The sequence below is a fragment of the Belonocnema kinseyi genome, chromosome 5, assembly GCF_010883055.1.
Source record: "Belonocnema kinseyi isolate 2016_QV_RU_SX_M_011 chromosome 5, B_treatae_v1, whole genome shotgun sequence".
Taxonomy (NCBI): domain Eukaryota; kingdom Metazoa; phylum Arthropoda; class Insecta; order Hymenoptera; family Cynipidae; genus Belonocnema; species Belonocnema kinseyi.
Genome location: NC_046661.1, coordinates 97,546,679 through 97,552,554, shown reverse-complemented (window position 1 = coordinate 97,552,554; position 5,876 = coordinate 97,546,679).

Sequence of the window (5,876 nt, the reverse complement as noted above, 5' to 3'; positions counted from 1 at the left end):
TCTCTTTTTCGGATGTATTTTAATTATTCAGTTACTTTTAGATCATAAATTTAATCTATTTTTTAAGCTGCTTTGCAAGAGTTAATAAGATAAAGCTTTTGTAGTAAACAGTACAATAATTTTTACCATTGTATAATCAAAGAATTCTAGAAGAAACAATATAAAATTATAATAATTATATTTTTAATGAAATTCGTATACAATGTATAATTATGAATTACAATTTTAATTGCAAGAGGATTTCATAAATAATAAAGAGAACACTGATCATAAAAACATTGTAAATTATTGGTATGATAGACATATTCAATCAGTTGAAGGTCTCAGAAGAGATAACGATGAATTAACAAAAATCTGTTTTTCATACTGTGAGCATATGGTGAAATACTTTGTTGTATGAAATATATTGTACAATGACATATATAGGTATTCTAAAACATAGAAAAGAAAATTTTTTTTTGGAAAGTACAATCTCTTGTCACTCGTAAAGTGTAAACATATAATTTTAAACAAAAGTATAAGAACTATATCCATTTTAATGTCATAGGAATGGTCAACACATTGGTTGCCTGGATCTTATTCTTCCACGATTTGTCTAAAATAATGAATTTTTTCTCCGACCCATCACCAATTTTGTTCAAGTCTATCTTTTACTATCTGTACAGTATGTACGTATAGTATATGAGAATAAATGAAATTTATAAAAAAAGCCTGAATGAAAGGAATCAAATGAATGGAAAGAATTATGGTGGGTCTATTATTTCGTTTAAAATGTAACAATTTAAAGAAAAATTCTTTTTGTTTGAAACTTCGTCTTAGGCGGTAGAATATTAATCTTCTTGATGACTAATTCTTCTTTTTTATTTAAAATTAATTTCTCCGGTTGATAATTTAAATGTGAGGTTGGCAATTCATTTGAAAAACTCAACATTTTTGTTGAAATTTCATGTAGTTTGTGAACCATCTGGTTTATTTTTGGTTGAAAATTAATCTCTTTGGTTGAAAATTAATCTCCTTAATGAAAATTAAACAACTCTAAATCGATATTTATATGTTCTATGTACAATTTTTTTCGATGGACATTTATTGTAGGTTAGGATTATAGTGGATGGAGAATTTCTTTAGAAATTCGAATATTTGGTTGACATTCCATGTATTTTGTGAAAATTCTTTATTTCTTGGTGCGAAAAATTGATCTCCTACCTTCATACACCCTATAATATGCCGCATTCTTTTTTCAGCCAAGATGTAGTCTATTACTGTTGCTCCCTTTCCTATGAATGTGATCTTCCCTTCCTCATCTCCTTTCATATTGCCATTGCACACAAACCATTCCTCCATCCACCTCCTTATTAACCTCAGGCCTTCTTCTTCCCCTCTTCTTCTGTATACACAAACCACCGCGGTTTCTACTTTCCCAATTATAATTCTTCTTACCATTGTTCCATCTTTTTCCTCTATGACCCCATCTTTTTCCCTTTTACTGCTAGTTCTTTTTCCACCCCTGACACCATGCCGCCTATCCCTCTCCCTTTAACGTGTTCTTTTCTTGCGTCTTGCGTTGTCCACACAGAATCTTTCGGTAACAGCTTTCTTATCCCCTTCGAGTCCTTCTCATCTGCCCAAGTTTCACTCATTATAGCCACATCCCACTTTTCTAACTCCTTCCAAAATCCTTTATTCTTTTTCTTCAAACCTGACCCATTCCAGAAAGCTATTTTCACGTTTCTCTCTTCCCTTCCCTCTTCTTTTCTCTTGACTTTGTTTCCCCTTTACCGTTTGGAAACCCCGCTGATTTATTTGTAGACTCTTTTTCGTCTCCCTTCCCCCTAACTTTCTCAAGACTTCTTCTTGTTTTTCCTAATTATTCTAATACTTAGTCCTAGCATAATTCCTCCACATTTACCCATAAACTGTCTCTCTCTATCCACATCATATGGCCCTTTTTCTTCTTTACCTAAGCCCTCTACTATATTTGCCATCTCCTTTTTTTCTCTCTCCATATCAGATCTTCTTGAATTCTTTCCCTTTTTCTTCTTAATAATTGTTTTCCCTCCTTAATTTTCTTTTTCTTCTCCTCACTCCCCACTTTTACTAGAAACAATCCTTCTTTTCCTTCCTTCATCCCTCCTATTCTCTTGACTCCTTCTACCCTTACCTGCACTCTAATGTCTCGCAACAGATTTTTTATTTACACTTCTTCCGTTTCACTCCCCACTTCTAATCCCTTAACTACTAAGTTATTTTTTCTTCTTTGTTCTTTTTTTCCCATCTAATCTTCTTTCAATCTCACTGAGTCTTTTCTTCAGTCTCTTATTTTCACTTCATATGTTCTTTTCATTCCCTTTGACTATTTCCTCATTCTCTGTTTTTCCCCATATGCTCATTTCTAATTTCTAGATTGCTTACCCGTTCTTCCAACTGTTTTATCTGTCTAGACCTCTGTTCGTCAACCTCTCTGTCTATTCTCAATGCTCTCTCTAGCTTAACCCAAAGCTTATCTTTCTCCTCCTTCCAGCGTTTATCCCATTCTTCCCATTTTTTTCTTACCTTTTTCACTTCCCCCCTTACACCGCTTCCCTGCCTATTCATATCCCTATTCATGCCATCCAATATCTTTCTTCTTTCCTCTATAAACCCTTTTATGAGAGTTTCCAATTTTTCAAACATCCCCCTATCTCTCACTGGTGTTTTTCGTTTAATTCTAACTTTCTTGTTATCCTTGATCCTTTCTACCTCCTCGTTCCCTGCCTCTCTTTTCCATTTTTTCCTCCCCTTCACTGCTAGTCGCACTTGCCTTTTTTTTGCCATTCGTCGAGACTTCTGTTCGAAACCGCGTTGCCTCGCTTGTTGAGGCGTTGTAAATTTGAGGATCTTCCACGTTGCTTGCCCCTAGATGAGTCCGCTACCCTCCCCACCCTGGTCGACTTCTCGACACTTTCCTCACCGCTGCTGTCACTGCAATCAACTTCACCCCCCCCCCCCTGCGTATTCTTTCAGCAGCCACCTGCCTCGACCGTGTATGTGTATGGAGTAGTAGTTTTCTTACGATCTGAAGGGGAAATGTCGGTTAAACTAATCCAACAGATGGCGGCACAAAAAGTAGGTCTGACTTCTTCATTGAATTGCATTAAGAAAAAGCAAAAATAATTGAAAACTTGATGCTGCTTGCAACTAAACAAAAAAATATATGTAAGAAAATAGAAGTAACTATTAATAATTATTTAAAGAATGAAAAAGTCATAAAAATTCGTAGTTTAATATGAATAAAATTTTTTTTAAGATACATTTTGAAAGCAGTTCGAACTTCATATTTCTATCATTTATTTTACTGATTTTATTATTTGTTCGAGTTACAAAAAAATTATTTATTCTTAAAATTATTAATGTAGCTAATGAAAAGTGAATAATATTTAAGACCTCAATGACAACATTGTTTAAAACATACACATGATCAAAAGAATTAATAAAAATATATCACTTATATCCAATATAAATATAATAATAATTAAAATATGTAAGACTACAACTTAAATTTCAAAGTAAAGAATTTTTGTACCTTTAAAATCTTAACAATTTTAAATTTTGAAGGAAATATTTTTTGTAAAGTAATGGTAATTTTAATTAAAATGTTTGAAGGGAATAATTTGGTAAAAAGTCAATGACAAGACTGGTAAATGAAAAAATGCATTTGATATTATTTAATATAATGTATATATTTATTTTAATTGAACCGAAAACCATATAAGCATTTATACAGTTCAATAATTTATTTTTTGATTAATCTTGAAAGCTTTTTTCTCTCTGCATACAACCCATAATAATTTTATTTAAAAATGTTACATTTAAAGGAGATTTTTAATTAAATAGTTAATGACATTATTGCTAACATTATTTCTAAAATTAACAGACTATAAGCTATTACACTCTGTCAACAAGCGTACTGTACTCATGACGCACAGTTAGAGGAAATGCACTTTTGTAATTCAAAAGTGTGCAGAGCCTTAAATTTTTCTGCGATTTTGAATTTTTTGTTTTACATTAAAGATTATTAAATTCTATAGATCTTGAATCTCTGAAATTTTGTCTCCTCTATTTTTTTATTAATAATTTTTCCACCCAAAGTATGGAAAAACTATAATTGTGTATATAAAAATTTTTTTACGCTTTAATAATTGATCAGGAAAACTTTATATTGCCTTTAATGAATATATAGGGACTCATAGAATACAAATGATTTGTTTATTAATCCATTTATTTGTTACAAACCAATTTTATAAACAAATTGACAAATAGTCTTATTATCGGTAAAAAATTGTCGCTAAAAATGCTTCACATTAATGTAGGAATAACATTAAATAAGAAAAATGATTTAAAAGTTTATAATAACCACTGTGATAAACAATTTTTTAGGCAAAATATTAGAATTTGAGATTTTTTAAATTATAATGTCGTTTGATAGCCAGAACTTCAGGTATTCCTTAAAATAATAGATATTTAATAATATTTGATGAAATATAACAATTTAAATTTTTGTAAACAAATTAGATAAACAGATTTAAAATGTTGGCCCTCTCGCATATAATTTTTTTTTTGCACTGGAAATGTTTTAAGCTATTGGACGAATGACTGCTAGTCCCAAACCAAGTCGGTGGGCTATTGTCAAAAGATTTCGTATTGAGTGAATCTCAGCATGCAGTGTTTTGATTCATTTTCAATCTATTACGATTGAAAACCCGACTTTTTCCAAGTGAAACTGCCAACATTTGGAATTTCTTTATGTAAATTGTTTATAAACATGTAAGTTGTTATATTCTACTAAATATTATCAAAAATAAATGCATAATATTGCGCAATAAACTCGACTGAGTACCCACTTACAGCGCCCTTTCACTATGCAGCTGGTGTTTTTCAAGCAAGATTCGCAACCGTCCATCTCCCTGCCCCCTGAGAAACTGCGTAAACCAGGATTTTTAGGAATTACGAAGTCGAGGCTTAAACGAGTTTCGGCCAACACGTGAGACCGTAGAAATACTTTCCGGCTTCGGTACCCAGAATATTTTCTGTAATAAGAGTGTGGTTTCGAGGTTTGTAATGATATTACGTCTCTGGTTTGAGGTTAGTTTAAAGGGACAATTACCAAGCAGGGAAGTGCGCGTGGGTTCAAGTAACGAACGCGCATGCGCGCGTATCTCTCGCTTGAAATGATGTGTACTTTGCAGTCCTACTCCTACTCCTACATCGGTAAAGTACCCGACCACCGATAAAGACCTACATTGATGATATTTGTGTAGTTTTCGACGAAAAATAATAATTGCCAAAATTCTGATCAACAATCTTCTAAAGGGACATGAGTCAGGCTACATGTAACTGTTTTCAATAATCACTTATTCATTTCGAACCTGCTCACAAATTGTCTAATTTATTTGAGTAATATTTCAACTAATTTTTATGATAAAAGAGTTAAAAAATAACGACTTCAATTTTCATTTTATAAAGCCATCACTTCTGCTGGGCGTTTTTAACAAACTGTGCAATATTTTTTTACTTCAATTAAATCGATTTTTGCAAGTAAATAGGTTTATAATTTTGACAAATATATTTTTCACATTATTGATTTGCTCCATTGAAAGAAATTGTTGTTTGAATAAATAGTCTGCTATTAATTAATTCAAACAAATATTTATTTGAACAGGAAAAATACTTTTTTGAATCAAATAAACTTTCATTTCTTTGTAGTAAGTACTATTTTAATTTCACATGTTAGCATATTATTTTCAATTGAGACTCCGGATTCTATAACCACGCATAAAATTTGCCTGGCCGCTTCAGGCCGCTCGAGTTGGCCCCTGATGGCTTGAAAATCAGTTTTCGAA